Below are 25,295 nucleotides of genomic sequence, written 5' to 3'. Positions count from 1 at the left end.
TTTTTTTGTTTGTTTGTTTGTTTGAGTACTTCAGGTTCTATGTATAACAAACAAGTCCAACACATCCAAGATACAAAATTAAAAACTCATTCATGATAACAGTACACAAATCAATCCTTCCCAGGGGAAGAGTCTCCTCCCTGGTACTCTCTAATATTATAATTCAGATCACAGATGTGTTCCCAACCTACAAGTCCCTCTGGGACACAGAAGTGAAGACATCTTTCACATGAAGCATGGCTCTGTCCAAGAACAGTGGCATATGCTGTATGTTCCCCATGTTCTTAAAATCAAACTGGTTGTCAAGCGGGGACTATAGCATGGGACTTGCTGAGCCTCCAGCCTTGAAGGAGTCTCTCTGGTAAAAGCTGTACATGGCTTCATTCCTTCTTCGTCAAGGCCACAGATGATGTTGTAAACATACTATGGGAAGAAACTCTTTGAATAGACGATTGTCAACTGTATTGTAGGAATTGCTCCCAGAGTCATGGTCTTATAATTGAAATGCTTATACATCTTTAGTTTGGGTTTCAGTAATCTTTGTCAGGGTAAGGCAATCTCTATGAAAACCACTGCATCCAATGACTTTCAGAAACTTAAATGCTATAGCAACTTTTTAGTTTTCTGACTAATATTTTCAAATTCTAATCTTCTGTTAAATGACTGGGCATCTAGAAATATTTATTTTCCAAAAACTGAACATACTCTTTTGCACAGAATGAATGAAAAACTTTAAAGTTTAAATTCAGTTACACAAAGGAACACATGCTTTTCTTTCCAAAGGAGAGTGTTTTAAAAGCTTATAATGACTTAGCAAAGGTTTTCTGAAGATCAAATGCTTCTTAATGCCCTTCTTTTCAGTGGTAATTTCTAAATTAATTGGCAGCATGCAAAGTGATCCTAATTAATGATAAAAAATCAATTTTAAATTATTTAAACTGGCTCTTTAAGTCTTACGTTAATAAATCTCAATTCATGATATAACTTAAAATTTTCTGATTAATTATGAGATTAAGTTTATCCAAAGAGGAGATAATGCATTTCTATACTCATTTGTGATAACTGGAACAATGACTGTATTAGACTAAAATGATATTTTGACAGTATTATGGTGTAAATGTATGTGAAAGTAACATTTTGCCAAAGATGAACACATGTGTTTTTATACTAGTCCTGATAGAGGGCTTTTCACAGGATATTTCTTTTGTCTGGAAATGACTTTCTCCACATAATTGTCTGACCTACTCCTTCAATTTCACTTCTCACAGAGGCCATGCCTGACCTTTCCACATTAACTGCCCCAATGCACTCTGAAAACTCCTTGATCTGTTAGATTTTTTAAAGAACTTATCAATTTTTAATTTACTATGTTATTAACTGTTGTATGTGTGGTAATGTCTATTGATTGCCTTCCCTGTTCCTGCCAGAATTTCAGGTCGTCAAGTGTAGGAATTTTTTTTGTCTTGATAAGACAAAAATCTATCCCCACAACCTAGAACCACTTTGGGCATGTAGTTGGAGCTCAGTACTTAGGTGTCAAGTAAAAGAATCAATGTTCTAGGAGAAATTTCAGGAAGCCTTTGTTGTCATAATCACATAAAAATATGTAATATCTATGCAACAGCAATAACTAATTACATGGGAAAAGCAGGCTGAAATAAAAAGATAATCATATGAGTAGAACATGGGTTTGGGAGAGTTTTACAAAGGAAGTAAAAAACACAACGTAAAAATTACAACCATGCCCTGCCAGGCGTGGCTCAGCAGTTGACCGTCGACCTAGGATCCAGGGGATCTGGGTTCGATTCCTGGTCAGGGCGCATGCCCGGGTTGCGGGCTGCAGCCGATCAATGACTCTCTCATCATTGATGTTTCTATCTCTCTCTCTCCCTCTCCTTTCCTCTCTCTAAAATCAATAAAGATATATTTTTTAAAAAAGTTACAACCACAATAGAGGCCATAAGATAAAAAGAAACATTAATATAATTATAAATGTTATGGTAATCAACCTTTTTTGGTTAAATTCCTGAATCAAAAAGCAAAATATAAAGTCTGAGATTAAAAGACAATAGATCTATAAACATGGACACACTTTAAATAACATTACTCCAATAGTTGACAAAAATGTAAGTATTTATTTATATAAATAAATATAAGTAGTTATATGCAAGGAAGAATAGTAAAAATGGGATAAAGAATAAAATAAATGTCACTTGATATTGACAAATATTCCAATGTAAAATAAGAGTATAATTATCCTGAAACCAATGAATATCAGAGAAGATTATTAGATGTACAAAAATGAGTTTAAAAAAATACGATAGTGTGGAAAAGAAAAACTTCAACATAACAAGAAGGTATGAGAAGAATGAAATAGAAGCAAGTGAATTATTAAACTGTAGGCAGATATTTCCATACATCTGTGTTCTCAAACTCTCTAGCTTTCTCTTTCCTATTTTCCCAAAATACTTTGGCCACTTTAAAGTAAATCAACACATTTTGAAACTATATAATAATAATAGAGACTTAAGTCACATTTTCTTACAATGATCTTATAAAACTAGTATTAACAAAATGTGATAAAATAAATAATAATATTATAAAGTTAAAATACATGTTTCTGAATGTTTGTGTAAACAAAAAATCAAAAGCTGAGCTTTTAAATTTCTTATAAATATCAAAGATGATTATGAACCTTAGAACTTAAGTTTAAGGACAGGTGAGAAAACTATTCACAGTATCTATAGAAGCTGAACATACACATTACCGAAAATCATTGATTCCACTCCTGCATATATGCCTGAACCCAACAGCACTGCATCCATAAGTTTACTCAAAGACATACACCAGCATACACAGCATTATTTGTAAGCCCAAACTGGAATCTACCCACACAAATCTCCAGTTACAAGACAAGCCATAAAAAATTGAAGAATATTCACACAATGTGAATCAGTTTTCTATAATGTACATAATGCACAATTTCATTAACATTTTTTCCTATTGCTGAAAGTATTGAGAGAAAATACCTAACATAATACCTAACATTAGTTATAAGGATATGTTAAATTGATTTCCAGATTCTTAAATTTTTTTTAAATTTTCTATCCTTGCCCAAGGATATGTTTATTAGCTTCTGTGGTATTCTGACAACCATTTTTACTAAAGATAGGAAATAATGTCAAATACAGCATACTTAATTCAAATATATCCTTGATCCTGGTATCTATTTACCATCCTTTGATGAACATAGAATTCTCCAAAAAGAAACAACCTTCTTTTTCCGCATTTTGTAAATAGGTCTTAAAATCAGTATTGGATAGGACAGTAGGGTTCATCTCTTCAGCACAGCATGTTTTCTCACTCAACTCACAACATTGCTCAGTCTGTCCCATTTTTTGTCTGCCATAAATCAGTTTCTGCGTCACCATTTCTAGGGATATTTCTGCACCTGAAGCATTACCAAATCATCCTAACTTTAGATTGATTATTCCCTTGGTTACTTTATATGTTAAAGACATCATGATTAGTTGCACAGCTCCAAAAATCTAGATTTGTGTCTGTATCACCCATCCCCACTGCGGAGCATACAGTGCCGTGGCCTATAGGCTATTCTTTTCAAAAGCCCAATCCTTCAGATGATGTTCCCCACTATTTTTTTTTGGAAACCTCTGAGACTGAATCTTGGAATTGAATTCAGTTCTCATTTTGATTTTTTATGACTAAATCTATAGAAGGGAACTTATAAATCTTCAGATTTATAAAATTACCTCAAATAGTAATACTTTAACTCCCCCTGTAGGCCATGCCCTGCAGCTGTGGTTGTTTCCTGGGACCTCATTCTGGACAGAAATCTCCTCCTTCCTTGTCAGGAGGTGAAATTATGTCTTTGTGCTTGAGTTGGTTAAATTTTTCCTCTTAAATTGGCCCACTTACATTTAGAAAGACTTTTTTGATTATTCTGCAATTTTGACTTTCAAGTGTGAGTATGTCTGACTTGTGGCCAAAACTTTTAAGGATTCAGGAATAAATCATCACCTTTCTGTTCTAAGAGAACAAACAGTGCCACTATCCACAGGAAGATTCATTTTGGGAGATCTACTCAATTTTCTGAAAAATCGCAATTAAAATGTGGACCACAAACAGGTATTGTACATATTTATACTGCATTGTGTGAGAAAACAAAAGCACAGGTAAATAAAACTTTCTTCACAATTTCACAACTCACCAAATAGCACTATAAAATGTCTTTCTAAAAGAAGATAATGGGTCTGTTGTTGGTTCCAAAACAGTTCTAGGAGGGTGTCTTGAACTGTCACCAAATGTGGTATCCATCTTATCTATGAACAGTCTGAGGAAGACCGTTTTCAGAATACAAAAGTTTAAAACTGAAATTCACTTCTTGGGGTTAAGCTTTTAATGGACTGTCACTGATAAGGAAGTGATGGAAAGCACAATGTTTCTGCAATCTCATTAGTTGGATGTATTGTGCGAAGTTGAATTTCCCAGTCTGCAGAATACTAACATATACTAGTAGCTGAGGAGAAAAGAGGGAAGCAATTCAAAGTTCTATATTTAACTTTTATTCTTTTAAATGCAGCATTAAAATAACCATTTCCATTGCATTGCATTTTCCTTATTTTTTTAGTGGGTAATAAAGATAAATCTCATATTATTTTAGCCTAATATCATCCTTCAAAATGAAATCTACTTTGGATATCTCAAGTGGTCAGAGAGCTCCCCTTAGTTCAAATAAATTTGGCAACTAGACTGTCTTTATTAGAAAGAGACAAGGGGATATATTTTATCATCAGGGGCACCCTTCACAAGTGTTTGCTTCAAACTTTTAGTGCTGTGCAAATGTGACATTTAAGAAATACTTAGAGGAAATCCAAATAAATGTGCTGACCCTTTTTCATAATGCCCATGAAATATGATTCTCTATTGATCACTTGTATTAACTATCAATGTGTGAAATTAGATCGCAAAATGCGGAAACATACAAATGTGAATGCAAACTATGTCAATCACATAGAATTGGTTGGCAGGTTCCTAGGTGTTTGGCACATTATAGCTTAACTAACAAAATGTGTTTCTCCCTAAAAACAGTAGTTTTCTTTTGCTAATGTAACCCTTTCCTTCCAATGTAATGGATTAAATCTATTAATTAAGGCATTCAAATTTTATCACATTTATATTTTCCACTGAAATGCATTCTGATAGAAATGTATAATTAAAACAAAACAAAACAAAACAAAACTTTTAATCTCAGCTCTGACACTTTTTTTTGGTTTCAGACAAATTACTCAATCTCTCTTTCTTATGTATCTACTTGTGTCTAATAAACACATAATTGTCAAAACCACTTATATTTATATGGTAGTTTTAAAAAGATCAGAGAGGGAGCAGGGTAATCTCAAACATGCATTGCATATTGGCCACAGTGAATATAAATACTATTTTTTCTCCAAGAAGTTGACTGTTATAAATGTGGGTTTCAATTGGGAGAAAAGATGTGTCTTGTGATACCTACAGTAGTATAACCACGTAAACCAGAAAAAAAAGAGTGACTTCAAAGGTCATGATAATATCTAAAATGTATGGAATACTTTCTATGTTTCAGGTGTTAAGCTGATGGCTTTAAAGATTTTCTTACAAAATGCTCATAACAAGCCTACAAAGTAGTTTCCATAAAGAACATTTTTCAGATGGGGAACCTGAAATCTGTGGTTTGGGTAATAACACATAAGGTGAAAATGCTAGCAAGCACCAGAAATGGATTCAGAATCTGATAGTCTGACTATAGAGATGATATAATTAAGTCATGCCTAAAGCTAGGATTTTGAAAAAAAGGCTGAGAATTCCCTTAGAATTTTGGAAGAGATTTGCAAATATATATTTAGGTAAATAGTGCATTGACGGTAATTTCTCTTTGTTCCAGAAAATATGTGAATATGTGTACTACAATTGTTATTGGTTGAAGTGGGGTACCCTTTTCCCACTGGATGCTGGGAGCTAGGTCCTTATGATATATTGAGAAAAATAATTTTCTGAGACTTGCGCAGGAGGATGAGTGATTTTTATTTTCATGGAATTATATCTCTGGGTTTGCAAAGTCCCAGTTCCCTTAATCCAGTCCTGGAAAATGTGCAGCTGGGGATTCAGTAGAGCTAGAAGCAGAGTCAGAGTCTAAAGTTTCCTTTCCATGATGGAGCTGGGTCCAGTGTAGCCTCAGACTAGTTGCAGTTCTTTAGTCCATTGTATGGGGTTCACATGGCCCTGAGCCGTGTGGCTGAATGCAGGGGCGTGAGAGCACCGTTCCCTGCAACAAGAGTCCCAAGAGAGCAAGAGAGAGAGCTCCACTGCTTAGGAGTTGAAATATTTCATCTTCCTGAGCTTGCAGTGGCCACGCCTACTCTGGCCAATGACCCGTTCCCAGGTGTGACTGACAGACAAGTACCTTCCTATTTCACCCAGACCTTACAGGGCAGTCATCTATTTGGCCTTCCCTTTGCTCCTTTCCAGTTAATTAACAACTGGGTTTATTACAGTGGTATCACAATGGCTTTTAAAACTAATCTTTTCAATATTCTGCCTCCTTTTCAAAGAAGAAACCATTACTTGATTATTAGGAAATGTATAAACAATTTATTTATATTAACAAATCACCTTTGACAGGAAATAAAATTTTCAATTATGCTTCTCAAAAAAACCCTAGCATGAATAACAATGGTCACTTAAATATTTTTTCAATGCTTTTATGGAATTTGAGTAGAATGGCTGGGAATGGGGCAGGTCCAAGGTCAAGTGATGCTTTTACTCTTTCCTTAATAAGGAGAAGATTCTCAACTTATTTTGTTCAGCGCACAAAGACTTTTTTTTTTTTTTTAACATCAACATTCAAAAATATAAAGAGGTCATATTAAACTGTGAATTTCTGTCTTTTTCACAAGCATTTGATTACCTGCCAATTCTGGATCTGATTCCAGTGTGGCAAGGATCCATGGTTGCTGGGCAGCAGCTGCCACCTTTAGACAGGCCATGTACTTTGCATTCTTTCCAAGCCAAGCGGGGTGGGGGTTGGAGTGGGGATGGGGGTGGGGGGAGGTGTGTGTGGTTGCTCTGCTTCACTCATTTACATTTTCAATCTGGCACAAAAAAATAATTTGAGTAGTTTGCAAGCTTCTCTTTAACACCATATTTTAATACTTTTTTTTTCCCCTTCCCAAAACTCATTAGGGCCTTAGGAAATGCCCTGTGTCCAAATCAGTGAGTAATTTTTATTGCTAGTACAAAGAAGGATGGATTAATTTGATTAATTTCCTTACATGCCTTGAAGTAAAGCATCAAAGGATGACTGTTTACCTCTTGAAATGCTCAGATTTGATGCTAGAATAAAGAAAGTGGGATTCAACTTTTATTCAAAGTACAATTGCAGAGTGTTGGAACTTTGTGCTTAAACAAAGACATATCACAGTTCATTTTATTCTTCCCTTAACAGATAGATATGTATTTAGCATTAATATTATTTACCCCCTGGCATATATCAGTTAAAAGTTTCCCTTTAATATGGTTTTTAAATGCAGATTTCTAATTAAAATACATTTGCACTATAAAAGAAGCTTTCATCCAAAGAAAAGAAAATTTGAAACTATTTTAATATACTCAGATATATGCTTTCAGAAAACTTCCTGAATTACTGCATTACAATTAGTTGCTGTAAAGTAACCTAGTCCATGCAATTCTGAAAAGAACCTTGTGTGGTAGCCCTATAATTGTAGGTGCATTATCTAAGGTAATTGAAAATCATAAAATAATTTTTTATAAATTTATATAAGTATAATACGCATCATTTAGAACATACTTTATATTTTCCAGAAAATAACTAGTAGTTTGATTTTTTACATACCTGAAATATGTAAATGAGATATAGTAGTCTTATTACTGGAAAGGGGACCTGGCCCTGAACACATCTGCCTAAGGGCTGTCTGGTAGTGTATGGATTCTTCACTTCATGCAGGAATGATTTCACAGTATGAGTCCAAGTAATTGAAAGCACGTTTTTTAAAGCTGGGGACAGTGAAATAAGAAAGGACTTAGGATAGAAGAAGCAACAGGAGAGAGATTAGGCAGGGCTGCTTTGGCTCTCTAAAAATGTTATGGTAAAGAAGTGAGCCTAGGCGGGGCTGTTTTGGCTCACTGGGAAGTCAAAGAAGAGGGGGCATTGGAGACAAGTTTAGACTGTTAGTCCAGGATAAGCTGCCACTGCCCACTGCTCCCCAGGTTGCAAGTCTCCTGGGGACGCATAGAATTTAGGGGATTCATGCCTGTAGGGGAAGAAAAGGAGGGAGGGAAAGGTGCAGGCTTGCTTCCAGGAAAAAGAACATGTGTTGGGTCTTTTGTTTTGAGGAATTTTAAAGGGTGGGAGTTTAGGGGAGGTCTCAATAGAATATTCATCAGCTTTTCTAAGTGTGTTCTTTTAGGGTCATGGTTTCTACTGATTGGTCGGTGCCAGGGCAGAGGGTCATTAGTCATTGCAGCTGGTTCTGGCATCACCCACCTGGTTTTGCTGCTTTTCTAGGCTTGGAGCTGAAATATATCTAAGCTCTAGGTAAGTGACCTTCTGTATCTGGCTGTAAATTGCTGGGCCAGTTTGTTCAGCTATCTGTCCCAGTTTCCCCATTCCACTTGCCAAGGAATTTTCCTAGCTTTTTACTGTCCTGCCTCAGTCTTGCTGTTATCGGGCCTTGGGTTCTTGCCATCTCCATGGATAGACATCAAGAGAGACCTCCAGGCGACAACTGGAGACTAGGTGAAGGGAAAGAATCATTAAGTTTGTGCACAAGGAAACCAACACATGAAAAGGAGGAAGAAATGGGTAGTCTCCTGAGGGAAGCTGGGGCAAAATTTTTAAAGGGAGCTAGGTGGGGAAAAAGCTATGTCTAGGCATGTAGAAGCAGAGGTTTCTTGGTGCCTGCACAGTGTCACTACATGTTTCTTCATGCATTGCATGTCTCATTAGCATGTTAAATCTCCACCCAGGAGTGTATTTCTTAGCATTTAAATGGAGAGAGGTCATCAAAAGGATAGTCTCTCTCACTAGAGTGAGTGCTTGATCCAAAGGAAAGAACCTAAGCCCTTGAAATTAAATTTATAGTCAGCAGTATAAATTTAGTCCCATTGCTGATTGGCTGTTTGGCCTAAGGAGAAGGGGGGGAACTAGGGGGCAGTTCAGCCTGTCTCAGCTTCCTGCCAGCTGGGCCCAGGGTATAGCCTACCTATCTCATTGCTGTCTGTAAGCCTTAGTATCTCTGTCTCTCTTGCTCTTGTTCTCACAAGCACAACACAGACACACACATACACAATAACTTCTTAAAGTCTGAAAGATAGTACTTAAATGACATTTTGGAACAAAGAAAATTAATGCTATGACATACTCTCCTAAGTTTATGGTGTACTCACATATGTTTGCTGAAGGTTAAAATGGAAAACATTTTTAAATGATGCACAAGACAGCAATTTTCCAAGAGCTTTAGTAAGGTGTGCTCTCTGACTTAACTGTACATTTTATAGACACTACACTGAAGAATTCTACAAGCAATTCACATCACCTTTCTGCATAGAGCTGATTATTATGGTTCCACAAAATGAAAACCAGGAAAGAGAATTTCAAAACTAGAAATAATTTTTCTTATATCACAAAAAATGTTACTCTCATACTATTAAAATGATATAGCAATGTAATGTGTAGAAAAACAAAGCCCATCAAATATATTCTAATGTTAAATGACCAAAGAATGCCTATCTAAATGTCTTCTTTCATTGTGAGGCTTGCCTGTTAAATCCCTTAGTAGTATATTTTGAATGACAAAATTTCTTAATTTGAATATAGTCTAATTGACCAATATTTTTATTTGTGCCTTATGCCTGAAATGTCCTGTTTAATAAAACATTGCCTCAAATAAGGTCAGAAAATTATTTTCCAGGATTATCTTCAGGAGGCTTAATTACTTTTCCTTTACAAATACATTTGTCCTGGAATAGAATTTTATATGTGGTGTGAGATTGGAATAGAGTTTTACATTTTTTGTATGAATATGTAATTTGACCAACAATAGTCATTTTAAATATCTTTCATCTTTGCTCTACAGTGTTATATTTAAAAAATGACTTTACTGATTTTCTCAACAGTATGCTTGTTTTCCTTTCATTAATGTTGGCTCTGCTGGTACCTTCCTTTTACTTTCTTTGACTTTAATCTGCTGATATTTCATGACTTTTTGAGATTAATATTTAGGCTAAAGATTTTTCAACCTCTCTGTGTGTTTAAGATCATGAGTTTCTCCCCGTTGTCTTCACAATAATATACAAAATTTCAAATTGCAATAGCCCCCCCTTATCCATGAGGAATACATTCCAAGACCCCCAGTGGATGCCTGAAACCATGGATAGTACAAATCCCATATATACCATGATTTTTCCCATAGGTACATACTTATAATAAAGTTTCATTTATAAATTAGGCATAATAAAAGATTAACAACAATAACCTATAATAAAATAGAACAATTATAACAATATACTTTAATAAAAATAAAATAAATAAAATAAAATAAAATAAAATAAAATAAAATAAAATAAAATAAGGATTACCTGAATACAAGCACTGAGATACTGTGATAGTAGATCTGATCACCAAGGCAGCCACTAAGTGGCTAACAGGCAGGTAATATATAGAGCATGGAAATGCTGGACAAAGGGAGGGTTCATATCCCTGGGAGGGATGGAGCTGAACTTTCTAGAATGGTGCACAATGAAACATTTACAAATTGTTTATTTCTGGATACATAAAGCCTTCTTCACTTGAGAAGAAAAAAGAGGGGAGAAAAATGTGACTGTGGATCTAAAGACTAATCATCTGAAGAGAAAGGAAAAAAAAATTCTCTCACCAAACTTATTTTACAAGTCATTGCAAGAGTAAGCAAAAAGGCAGTTTTGAAAACGATATCCCATACTTCGGCGAGTTTCAACTGGTGCACCACAAGAATTTTTAAAACATGCAACACCTGACTATTTAGTTAGGTGCACTGACCTCTTTCCCCTTAGCTTGTCGAATAAAAATTTAAAAAAATGACAAGAGCCAACACAACAATAGCCATCTGCTGTGAATGAATCAAAATTATACCTTTTTATTTTTTGTCAGATTGGCAAAAAATGTATTTTTGGTGTGCCTCAGACTTCCAGCAGTTTACATGTGCATGAGATGAAAAAGGCTGAGCATTGCTGCCACACCTGATAGACTGGACCAACACGAAAAACCCCAAATGCTGTAAGAATGGAACTAACAGAAGCAGGGACAAATCGATACCGGATTAGAGTGAAATGGTGAGACGCCAGCTCCAGTTCCAGACCCCACCAATCCTGGGCGCGCTGGCTCTGGTGGGGGACCCCTGGGAACTCGCTGGGCCCCCAGCTCCGAGGGCTGCGATGAGCAGCTGGCAGGGCCCCAGCAGCGCCCGCTCCTCGCCGCCGCTCATCCCCCCGCCTGCCCAAGGGCCAGGCCCCTGTCCTGCAGGCACTGCAGCCGCTTTGTCACCTGTGAAATTATGGTATGCAAATAACCATGCGAATCTGGAAGCCACTTAATCTCTCAAAGGATGGAATTGATGGCCGAAAATAAGCCTGTGAGGTTTTTAGGCCTCAAAGGAATCAAAAAGAAAGAAATGGGCAAGTGAGTTTTCAAACAATTTTACCTATCACTCAGATTTTTAAAATTCTTGTGTGTGTCCGAGTCAGTAAAATAAATTTAGTTTTCCTCTTTCACTTGTGAAATATCTTCCTCAGAGTACTAACATAATAAATAAATAAATGCATTTCCCTGAGGGCAATCTGAATGTAAATTCCTTAGAGCAGAACTCAAATGTACAAATTCCATGGCTCTCACTGAAACAAAGAAGACTTTTGAGTTAAAACACTCCTAGATCCATATGTTAGTACAATGCATTATTACACATTATTTGTTTGTATGCATTTTTATAGAACCTCACAAAAGGAATCCGAAATTTTGGCTTCCATGTGTCCCTTTCCTTATTTTAAACTCCACAGTTTCACTGTTTTTTCTCCCCTGATTGACTGAGTGTGGAATTCTGAATGTTAGATAAGTTATATTGAAAACTTATTTTAGAAATAATTTAGGAACAATCCATTCATGCATCTCCTACTCCCAACTGTACAAAGAAAATTTTTTCTCTCTTCATTTGATTCAAGAAACAGAATAACTTTAAACTTTCCTTTCAAATCTACTCCTTGTGCAAATTTAAGCCCATATTTCCAACATAAACTAAGATATGAACTAAGTTCACATTTTCAGAACAAATATTTTTTTCTGCATTAATTTTTCTCTGTAAGGTTTAAAGTTGGTACCCATTACCATATATATATTTATATGTGTGTGTGTGTATATATATATACACACACACACACACATACACACCCCAACATTCTTATCTTTAGCGTTCATAAAGAAACCTGCCACTCAAATAGGTGACAGTTTTATAAGTCACTTCTTTTACTTTTTTTTTTTTTTTGACAGCCTATTTATCCTACCATATAAAATTCTTGAAGGAAGGCTTGCAGTAAATGATAGTGTATTTCACAGGTCATGTAATTTGCAATTTGTCATTCTTCATTTTGCAGGAAATGGTACATGGTGTCAACGCATAAGCAATATATTAATATTTTTGCTGTCTTTCAGCATGACTAGATTTTTCTTTTTAATTTTGATGATGGTCAAGGCAAACCAGAAAATGTTCTGGTCAGTTATGAACTGTATAAAAAGGAAATATGCATTAGCTGGTTATGACGCAGTACATTACTCTGTGATGTTTCTAATTGATGTACCTCACTTGTTTGGTGGAGGTGATCTGTAAACTTCTAGAAAGAAGCATACTTTTTAATCACTCAGTCATCGATTTAAATATGCACCAACTCTGTTAATATGCTTTTATCATATGCCTAATGAATTCAAGAAAAAAGAAAAAAGATGAAGACTGTGGAATAGTTTCTGCTATTGAGAAGCTCATGGAAAAGCAAGAGAAACAAGCAAGCAACTAGGCCTTTTTTTAATGTGAGATTTTGCTGTTTGTGCATATGGGTGCCGGCTTGCTAAGCACTCTCCGTCACCATGTGCGTGGAACTGACAGAGGAAGATTCCCATGCCCACTGTATATTTCTCACCTTAATACCTCATGGAGGTGGAGAGAGCAGCTTCTTCATTGGGGGTCATGGTCAGACATGTGACTCAGGCTTAACCAAAAGCACATTTAAATGTGGCCTTTCTAAGTGGGATATTTGGCTGAAGAGTTAGGAGAGTTTGGGATTGTTGGGTAATTGCCCTGATAGCTCTAGTAGTGGCAGCTATGATGGTGGCCCTGGCAGAGGTATTGCTGGTGACATCCTGGATAGATTAAAGCAATTGTGTTCCTTCCCCCGCATTTTTTGTTTCTAGCGTCCACTGACATATGCCTTGCTGTAATTACAGGATTGCTATCTCCCATTAATTCTATAAAGCTTTCATTTACATCTACTACCGACTCCTCCCAAAAAGAAAACATAGCTAGGTTGTCAGAAAGATCAGCTAAAATGACCTTCACAGCTTAAAATAAAATTTATTGGTTAATAGTTTATGTCCCAAAATAGTGATATTATGATTAAAAGAATACAATTCCCTTCCATCTGGACATAACAGTCTTTCTGTGTTTAATTTCAAGTGGCTTTCTATCCATTTAGTCTTTTTTTGCGTTCATTCATTAAAATATGTAAACCCTCAGAACATGGGCTTCATGAATGGTAATCATATTGTTAGTATGAGCTATTTTATTATGTATTGGGGGTAAGAATAGAGGTTAAAAGCTCAGGTTATGAACCTGGACTAATTTCATACATAAACTAGTTCTTCCATTGACACAGCTGTGTGACCTTGGGCAAGTTACTTAACATCTCTGTGCCTGAGTTTCTTCATACCTAAAATAGGGCCAAAGCTAGTATCATTCAAGACTGTAACTGATAAGTCACATACTATTTGTATAACAGCACTGGTGTATACTAAGCTCTCATTGAATGTTATTTATTTCTAGCTTTATATATTTTTCTGTTCATTTTTCCAAGAATAAATTAAAATTTAAATTAACATGATATACACTCTCTCTCGTTAATGATGAAAGAACTTATAGCTTTTCCTGTTGTCTCTGAGTGCAGCTTTAAGGATACATTACACCCTTTGTTATGCTGGGTTCTGTTCTGCCAGACCTTAACTTCTAAGTAGTCTTTTGTAATTTTGATTTCCTTTTAGAGAAATTAGAGCTATTTAGATGAGTTCTATGTTATAATTTCCTACTGGCTATTGTGGTATTGAGCTTATTAATTTCTCAAGTTTTTGCACTGACGCCAGAAACTGATCTTCTCCTACTTTTAATAATTGATTAAAGTGTATTTATTGCTTTGAGAACATAAATTTTGAATGTTTCCCAGACTTGTCTATTTGGTCTAATTTTAAATTTTCACATAAACCTGATAACTCAGGCTTATTAACAATATTCTTCAAAATCTATACTGCATCTGATTTTTCTATGGACTTACTTGATGCCATCTGAGGGATAAGTTAAAGATATACACTTATATGGTAAGACCTGTATTAATGATCCTCTCATCATTCTAAAAGCGTTTGCTATTTATACTGCTCTATATTCTTTGTGGATGAGGCACGTGTCATGTTAAAATAATCCTCTTTGTACTCATTGGAATTTCCCCTTGAATTTTTCCAGCTGAATATTGATAGTACCCCTCCTCGGTTTTGTGTTTGTTCTCGCTTGTTTGTTTTTATCAAGTCAGATAAGGGTCTCTTCACTACTTCGCCAGGGAGAGTATTTTCAGCACGGCCAGGTTATTTTAGAAAGGAATAAAAAGCTTATTCTGTGTTTCAGAGGACAGTCAGGTCTTTCCAAGTATCCCTGAAGCGAATGGCCAGCAGTTCCTCGCAGTCAGTGTCTCCCTCACACTTGCCGCTATCTATGGGTGTACTCAGGGTTGCCTGTAGAATTTACCAGGCACAGTGCAAAATGGAAATGCAGTGCCTCTATTTAAAAATTCTTCAGGCCCACGCCCCGCTGGGCGTGGCTCAGCGGTTGAGCGTCCACCTAGGATCCAGGAGATCGGGGTTCGATTCCCGGTCAGGGCACATGCCCGGGTCTCGGGCTCCATCCCCAGCAGGGGGCGTGCAGGAGGCGGCTGATTAATGACTCTCTCTCATCATCGATGTTTCTCTCTCTCTCTCTCCCTCTCCCTTCCCCTCTCTGAAATCAATAAAAACATATTTTAAAAAATTCTTCAGGATTTTAAGGTGGCAAAAGCAGAGAATTAAACCAAATGTCTAGTCCTTCTAAGTCTAGAGCCCAGGGTGGCCGCGCGGGGTGCACACCCATGTTGCTGGCTTTGCTTGTACCTTCTGGTTTTCAGTAGTAATGTTTCCATCTCCTAACGGAGAAACCTCAGGACAAACATGGAGGGGAAAAAGCAGGAATTATTTTTTATCAATCATTGATTTTTAATTTTAACATCCAATGGAATAAAATCCATGGAGCCAAAGATACAGTTGAAGTACAGCAATCACAAGAAGCCACAAGCATATCACACACTTTTGATTTTATAGTGTACACAGGGTTCCTTTCTATAATATATTTCCAGATTAAGGAATTTAAACACAAGAACAATTGCAAATTTTTTATGTTTGGGAGTTAAAAAAGAGAGTATTAAAGAATGCATAAAATTTGCCTTCCTTTTCTCATCTGTAATATTATTCTATTTTTACTCTCAATATTATCTTATATTATTCTTAGTTATATAATTATTTTTTTTAATTTTAGTAATGTAATATTCCTTAATGTTAATGATTTGAGTTTTATTCCAAAAACTCTGTTTTATTGATGATTATGATGATGATGATGATTAATGATTGAGGGTGAAAATGTACATTACCCATTAATTATTTGTATTAAGATGATCTACATGTAAGAATCAATAAACTCTAAGTTATAAAGTTCACAAATTAATCATGTTTCCATTTACTCAATTACTCATTCCGTTATCTTTGTTGATATAATTTTATTCTAAATAACCCATTGATAAATGCGTCGTCTGCGATTTCAAGGCTAGAAACAATTTACTGCTACTTCTTCTCAATTTAAGTGTGTTACTTAATTTTAAAATCTAAATGCATCATAATTCAAAGTTAATTGCAGAGACTTTTGTTAAATGATTTCAACTCATCCTGCTCTTTGTATTTATAAGCTCTTTAACCTTGTATGTATTCAAGATATCAAAATAGCACTGAAAGCTTATTCCAAATGATAGTTTTTTCACTTACATTAATCTGCTACTATGATACAAAGGGTGTTTTATTAAATATTCATTTTCTTCTATCAGCACTGATATTAGTAATTTAAGTTTGGCCATAGAGTAATCAATTAAAGTAAAGCATGCTGTGTGAACACTCAACCTAACACATTAATTTAATCTATTTTCGCTACTCCTGCTGTCTCACAAATCATTTCTATGGTTACAACACATTTGTCAAAGTTTCTAATAGAAAAACATCCCATGATAGCCAGGCCTCCACTAAATAAATATAAGATTTATGGATAATGAAAATATTTATATTTAATTTCTACAAATTAAGTGACATTTTTCTAATGTCACAAAATACATACAATAAAAATGGGCGAAATACACGAAAATCTTTCTTAAATTACTGCAGAAAAGTTGACTGTAGAAGGTTAATCATAGAAGGTGCACAAATGATTATATCAGAAAAGAATAAAGTTTAACTCTAATAAGCCGAGGATCGGGAACAGGCAAAGCCATGTCTTAGAGCTGGCATATCAGGGGATTGGGTCCAAACATCACCTTTCCTTCGGGGCTGCATCTTTTTACTTATCCCTGGTAAGCATTTGTTAATATTGCAGCAGAATAAACAAGGAACTGTACAAATAATATTGTCTGAAATCTTAGGACTCACTATTACAAATCCTTAAAATGATAACATAATATGACCTGTGGAAACTGTACTTGTGTGGTAAGGAATGTATCTTTACCCTAAAAGAGCTCTGGCTTTCCCCTCGGCTTCGGGGAGATAATCTCTTTCTGAATATTATGCCTGATAGCAGTGTCTTTATGTAGGGGCCTGACCACACCAGATTAGGGAGGGTGCTGACCAGGACAGAAAGCCCAACAATGTGACAGAGGGTAGGGCTTTGAGTCACAGTATCATTGGAAATGGAAGCTGAGATCAGCCATGGGAGAAGCGGAATCCTAGTAACAAGTGAATACTGAAGCTGAATACTGGGCTATGCTGCCCCCGTTGGCAACTCTGAAACCATAGGGAAATGTTGCACATTGACACGAGGGAAGTGACACCTCTGGACTCCCCAGGGAGAGGACAAATGAAGTTCTGCATTTAGTGCTTCTCCAAACTCCACGCTATGCACTTCTTTCCTTGGCTTATTTTAACCTGCATCTGTTCCCTGAAATAAGCCATAACCGGCCTATAGTGAGTTCTTCTAGCTAGTACCCTGGACTTGCAATGAACGTCAGAAGGAAAAGTTGTCTTGTTTTGTTGAGGACTGTATTTCTTCTAACTTTATGTTTGACCTAAACTCCCACAAAACTACATAAAAATTGGTCAAAAAGTTTTTAAATGCTCTTTTTCTGGCCATTGACAAAGAAACTTAAGTCTATTAATAGAAATAGTCCATGAATATTAGGACAAAGAATTATACGCATAAAAGTGGTATATTAAATGTAATAGATATTTCCAGTGATTTTAATCGTGCCATCTAAAAAACTGGTTAGCCTGGCTGGGTGTGGCTCGGCGGTTGAGCATCGACCTAGGATCCAGGCGATCGGAGTTCGATTCCCGGTCAGGGCACATGCCCGGGTTGTGGGCTCGATCAATGACTCTCTCATCATTGATGTTTCTGTCTCTCTCTCCTTCTCCTTTCCTCTCTCTGAAATCAATAAAGATATATTTAAAAAATAAAAATAAAAAAAATTAAAAACTGTTTAAACTTGCATATCCATCTCTGCAAAACTAGGAGGTTGGGTTTTAAAACTCCTGTTGTCTTATTGGAGATTTTAATACCTCTGTGTATGACAGTTATAATGCTCTAGACTTGTAGTTCTTGGTTTTCTTTATACCTATTTCATTAAACCTTTGTAAGCTTTAGCTGAACTCTCCATGGCCATGAACCTACTGCAGAATTGTTATTAATACATCACTTTCAACTACAGTTGCAAGTCCGTCAGTTGCATTGAATCCACATTAGCTTTTGAGATGACTAGAACACAGTCTTTGAGCAGCTCACAGAAAGCTTTGTTTCCTGCCGTATTTACTGTAGGTATATGGTGAATAATTTAGTTGACCTTTTCATTATCATTCTCAATTCTCTCCTTCATCCTTGACCCAGCACAAAAATCTCTTATAACTAAATGCACAGGTCTAGAAATCTCCTTCTGCTTTCTTAATTTAAGCTGATTGTTCTTTAAACTAGAAGGCATAGCTGTTCATGTGCTATGTGTCGAGTGCTGTGCTAGGCATTAGAGATGCAATGCTAGACATGATGGACTTGAACTCTGCCTTCAGCAGAAGTCATTGAGGGGAAAAAAAGCAAGAAATGATAGAGGCTTGTAGTAAGTTCTACGATGAGTTAAACAGAACACACCAGGATGATGCAGTCCAACCGAGGGCAATGGGAAGGGCAGTGATGACTCCCTAGAGAAAGTGCTATCTAGGCAACATTCATAGGCAGCCTAGAAAATCGAGCCCTAGTCCATTAGCTAAGCTTTGAGTAACATTTGCCTTTATTCTTACACCTATGGTTCCTTGACTTCATATTTTGATTCTGAGAATATCTATAATAGATGATATTCATTTCTAACCCCTATTCACTCCCCAAATAGTTACATTCTTGCTTCCCCTTTCTAGTGTACCAAACTATTTTACCAAAGATAACTAATCATCAATTTTCAATCCTCTGACTATACTAGTTCTTGGAAGAACTTTCAGGTGAGCATTTATCTTCTTGAGATCGTTTATCTAGAAATAAATCTTTTTAGTAAAATGGATTTAAAGTTGACCCCTAAGTGCTACTCTTCTTGAAAACATATTTATTCTTGACTTCTTGAAAACATATTTAATATTGAGTTCCACAATATTACTTTCCTAATTCTTCTATTTTTTTATTGAAGTTTTTCCTTATTTTAAATTATGGTAAATATACATAACAAAATTTGCCATCTTTGCCATTTTTAAGTGTCCGTTTCGGTAATATTATGTATATTCACATTGTAGTGCAATCTCCAGAACTCTTCTCATCTTACAAAACTGAAACTCTAAAACCATTAAGCAACATTCCCTGTTTCTCCCCTTCCTCAGTCCCTGGCAAGCACCATTCTACCTTCTGTTTATGTGACATTGAATAATCTAGGGACCTCATGTAAGTGGAATCATACAATGTCGTCTTTTTGTAACTATTTCACTTAGCGTAATGTTTCCAATGACCATACAAGCCAGAGCATGAGTCAGAATCCCATCCTTTTTAAGGCTGAATACTGTGTCATTGTATGTACACACAACATTTTGTTTATCCAGTCGTACATTGTTTGTTTGTTTCATTTTATTTGTTTTTATTGAGAATGTGCCCCTTAAGTGAATGATTCTCATTTGTCCTGGTAGGAAGGAGAGAAAGGGATTGTCTAAAAAGGATGTGTCATTTGGAAAGGCCAAGGTGTAACTGGATCCAGGAATCTGAAAGGGGGTGCCTATAGCTAGAATTAAGAAAGTATGGGAAAACATGGCACGAAATAACGCAGAAGTATGTGGGGCCCAGTCACAATGACATTGGACATGTTAAAAATCTTTCTTGAAGCCTAAGAGACAATGGGAAACTGTGAAAGGGTTTTAAGTTTAAAATGAAGCACAGAATAAGATTTGTTTTATGAAAAGATTTTTTTTTTAAAATATTGGTGAAAATAATGTTTAAAACAAACCAAAATCTATGGGTTTAAAGAAGTTCTTTCTATTAGATTAGGTGAACGCCGATGGGAGTTTAGGCTAAAGTATTAGACACAGACAGAAGTCCAGATTCTAGAAATATTTAAATGTTAAGAGAGAACACTAATTCACATAATTTCAATAGAGCTTGAGGAAGTTTAAAATCACAAAAAATTTATTTCAGTCGGTACAGTTAGTATCCAGACAAAATCAATACCCCTTAATTGAAATAGCCAGAATATGTCACCACAATTTATGATTTGAATTTTTATTTTACCTTAGCCAATTCTTAAATGTATACCTCCTAAAATATATATGTTGTGTATATACATATTAATCAACTAAATATATTATAAAAGCAGAAATAATCTGATAATTTTAAAATATGCATTAAGCCTGGCCAGTGTAGCTCAGCAGTTGAGTAATGACCCATCCACCAAGGCTGCTGGTTCGATTCCCGGTCAGGGCACATACCTGGGTTGTGGGCTTGACCCCCGGTGGGGGGCGTGCAGGAGGCAACCGATTGATGTTTCTCTCTCATCAATGTTTCTGTCTCTTTCCCCCTCTCCCTTCCTCTGTCTCTACAAGTCAATAAAAACATATTTTTAAAAATATATATGCATTAAAATTAAACATATAGTCCAGGGGGAAAAAGAAAAATATAATTTATTAAACTAAAAATATTCTTAAATTAGATCATTATAAGGTTATTTTATCAGTGATCAGAATAAATATTAAATAACTAAAATTTTGGAAAATTTTACTGCCTATCTTAACATGAGTGCTTGAAAAATGAATACATTCATGATTACACTATAAATTCCAGTGATATTTTAAGCATATTTATGATAATAAGTGATTCAGTCTCAAATTTCTCTTTCTTTAGTGAGGGTATCAATTTAGTCTCCAAAGTCTTCTAAGGACAAAATTATTAAAAACAAAGAGACGCTACTTACATGGAAGTGTTTACAAATTTAAACCTCTGTAATTTTGTGTATAAATGATCTTTATCTCTAGTTGTTAGGATATCAAACATTAAACAATTTTTGAAATCTATCAAAATGACTGAATAGAGTGACGACCACTTGGAATTGTCATGTAAAATATATGCCCCTAGCAGTTAAGTTCTGTCCTCATATTGCTGTTTTAGACCATCTACATGGAAAAGAACAGAATTAATTACTGAAGAAAATGTAAGTAAGCTTTTTTAATCATTAAAAATTGAGAAACTTAACAAAAATCAGTAGTCCAGGCTCTTTTTGAAAGTTTTAATCTCTGAACCCACGTAATTGTTGAAATTTAAATAGGACTTTTCCCTCAACCTACTTTCTCTGCACAGTATGTGAATTTCCCCCAAAGGAACAAATAGGGCCAAGTTTTACCACGTGGGGAATGAGGCCCAGTCTTAACCAAGGTCCACTTGCTGCCTTGTTCCTATTAAAACAAACAAAACGACAACAAAAACCCAGTGTGTGTTTATACTGAAAACTTAAGCATGTTACTCATTCACACAGACACAGTCGCCACAACACACAGAAAATAAACTTATACTTAGGTAAATTATATGCTTTTCACATTAAAAAAATCACGTATTTTACCTGCTTACCAATAAGAAAATATATAATTTTGAATTGAGGCATGAAATCTATAAAACATATTGTGTCTTATACACACAAATATATATGTCATGATCAAAGGTGTTTAAATAAAATTATCAGGATACAATTAAGGGATTAATTTGACAGCAAAAATAATTTGCTAATTTTTTTATTTTTTGCAATTATTTTGTATAGTAATAAGGATGTGTTTTGACTGCTGGGTTGTAACAATCAATTATGAATGACAAGTGTGAATTCTTCATATCGTTTTTGTTTCAGCAATGTAAAGATAAAAATAAAAGAGAGATCCGATACCATACTATGTTTTAAAATGTGAGGCTTCTCTAAAATAGCAATGTGCTGTCATCATGATATAATTTTATCTAATCTAGTGATAAATAGTTAATTAGAGTGAGAAAGTACAGAAAATCTATTGGCCCATTTAAGTACAGTCATTACAACAAATTCAAAATATACTGCCACACTGTTCTTAAAAAATAAGCAACTTAAATTTTACGTGAAACAAATGGAATATACGCATATATATTTATAACGAGCTTGGGGCTGTAGCACATTTTTGATAAAATAAACAGTAATTATTAAAATATTTATCTATAAATATATTTATTAGTTGATAATTTTAGAACATTTCAACTTGTTTGTTTTTTAATTTCATAAGCTACTGCACCATTTTAAAATAGAAATGCAACTCCTTTGGCTCTGCCTTACTTGTGTGTATTGGAGTCATCATAACTCAGACTCATTGCAATCAGCCCCAAACAAGAGCAAGTTTCCCACTGTGAATTATGTCTCCACTGGAACTGCAGCCAGGCATACAGACGGGGTGGCCTGTACTCGTTTCCAGATATGTCTTCTCACTTATTTACTTCACTATTAGAAATTTGGGGTGGGGGAAAAGCAATTCTTGGTAGCTTTTTACTTTCCTAGGGAAAAATGTACACTTAATTCTCAGTTAATGCCCTTGACCTCTTTTTTTGAAATTACGAGTTAATTGTAATTCAGAACAAAAGGAAGGCATGCTCTGGAAGAGTTTTAATTATTTCCAAATGCCTCTCTAGCATGTAAATGCTAAACTGTGTGACTTTTCCATTTATGGGCTGTGAGAAATAAACAGCTGGGATAAACAGCAGGCATTTCAAGATATTTTATTTATTTCTCAGCAGAAGTTTAAGCATATGTCATAATGATGGCATTTACATCATAATATATGTTGCTTCATACAGCTCTGCAACCCCATCAAAATCTGCACAAATGACTGTGGAATAGTAGAATGAGAAGAGTCTATCAAACACACTTCCATCTGCTTCAATTCCAAAAGTTTAACTTTTATTATAAACTAAGCAACTGAAAATCAAAGTTCTGAAAACTTAATTGCCTTCCTTAAATCTTAATTTTAGTTTGACTTTTAGAATGATCTAATATTCCATGAATTAAGCATTTACATTTTCTGTGGTATTTTTCCTTTCCTCAAAATCCTGTTGCCTTGGCTTCCTGATATTTAATTAATGCCATTTATAACTTTATAGAGAAAATATATACTATTTAAGATCAAATAGCAAATATTCTGTTAATTCCATAATAAAACTGTTCTTTTGAGAATTTGATTTGTTAAGAAAATGAAAAAGATTTTTTTAAGTAGTTGAAACTTTTGTTGGCATATAGAGGGCAGGCCTTAGAGAACAGACCATAAAATATTTTATTAGACCATAGGCCAGAGAGAACTTAGAGTAGGATGTGACTGCCATCATATTTCGTCAGAGAGAAAGACAAAAGGGAAAGCCTGTTCCTTCCAATTCGAAGAATGATAGGATGGAAGAAACTGATGATGTTTTTTGCAGGTGTTTGGGTACTGTGTGACCCGGATGCCTTGTTCTGGACCAAAACGTTGTAAAGTTAAGGTGAAGTACTAGGTAGATGAGGTTAGAATATTTTCTGAGAAAATATATTAAACCATCAACGTCCAGTGTTATTGACTACAGCCCTCAGGATCATCAAGGTTCCTCTTAGCAATATGTATCCAGAGGGGATTGCAAGGAAACAACTACATAGTAATCCAGCAAAGTGTTTCTCAACATTTTTAATGATCTAAATTTTTAAAAATCCATGTTGACATTATTTCCATGAATTCTCAATAGTATTCATATACGCTAAACATTTCCTTTTGTCTACTAATGGCCTCAAGGGATGAATGTCAGTTCCAATGCTATTATCTAAGTGATGTTGGAATAGAGGGGGGTTTACTACTTGCATATCTGTAGTGATGCATAAGGTTACAGTACTTTTTAGGTAAACTTACTTGCCCCGCACCTAAAGAAATTACTTTAGTAGAGCATATTTTTAGCAGTTTATTATTAATATCTAAGTGCTCACTGCATGCTGGAGCAGAGCTTCTCAACTATGATGTGCATGGGAATTCCTTGTTAAAATGCAGATTCTCATTAAGCATGCCTAAACTGGAAATTGAGATTTTGCACTTTTTAAATTTTTTAATTTATATTACAGATGTCCTCCAATCCCCCCCCCTTTTGCCCACCCCCACCTCCAGATTCTGCATTTTTAATAAGAAACCCAGTGGTGCTGAGGTTATTCTGAGGACTGCACTTTAAGTGGCAAGATATAAACATTGTACTAAACACTGAGATGCTGTGCGACTGGATAACACCTGTTGTCTACGTTCAGAAAATACATAAGCCAGAAGGAAATGAAACATAATAAGATACCCTAATTTCTCTCAAAAAAGAGTCACCAATTTGTTAAATTAAAAAAAACAACAACAAAATAATCTCAGTGATAAGGAACAAAATGTAAAAGCTACTGGGATTATTTGATTTTCTTTCCAGCTTAAGAACATGGTAGGCTTTTTCAGATCTTAAATACCTGTTTAAATCATCTCTCTGTATATGTTTAAATAAAAATTTATGTAAACATTAATAGAAACAACAACCACCTCTTACGGGAGGTGATGGGGAGTGGCAGTGGTTTCATTCAGACAAGGGGCTGCAATCTACAGCCTGTGGGTCAAATCCAGACAACCATAGGTTTTGTAAGGGTTGCAAGCTAAGAATGGCTTTTATAGTTTTTAATGGTTGAAAACAATCAAATTTTCATGATGTATTAAAATTATGTGAAATTCAAGATTAAGTGTTCACGGATGTATTAATGACATACGGACACATCCATTCATGCAGGCACTGCCTGTGGCTGCTTTCATGCTCCCACAGCAGAGCTGAATAGTGGCAAAAAAGACTACACTGTCCACAAAGCATATAATTCATATTAGCTGTAGATGTCATATAGGTACAAACACCAACCCCTAAATGTTTTGTGGCTACATAAATTTTTTTCTAGTCTTCTTGTCAGGTAAATGTTCATTTTCTGTTTTTAAAAGAAGGCACTTTTTGGCCTGGCCAGAGTGGCTCCACGGTTGAGCGTTGACCCAGGAACCAAGAGGTCATGGTTGGCTAGATCCCCAGAGGGGGGCATGCAGGAGGCAGCCGATCATTGATGTTTCTATCTCTCTATCCCTCTCCCTTCTTCTCTCTCTAAAAATCAATAAAAACATATACAAATTT

This window comes from Miniopterus schreibersii, assembly GCF_964146895.1.
Source record: "Miniopterus schreibersii genome assembly, chromosome: 3".
Taxonomy (NCBI): Eukaryota; Metazoa; Chordata; class Mammalia; order Chiroptera; family Miniopteridae; genus Miniopterus; species Miniopterus schreibersii.
Note: the sequence above shows the minus strand (reverse complement) of the source record.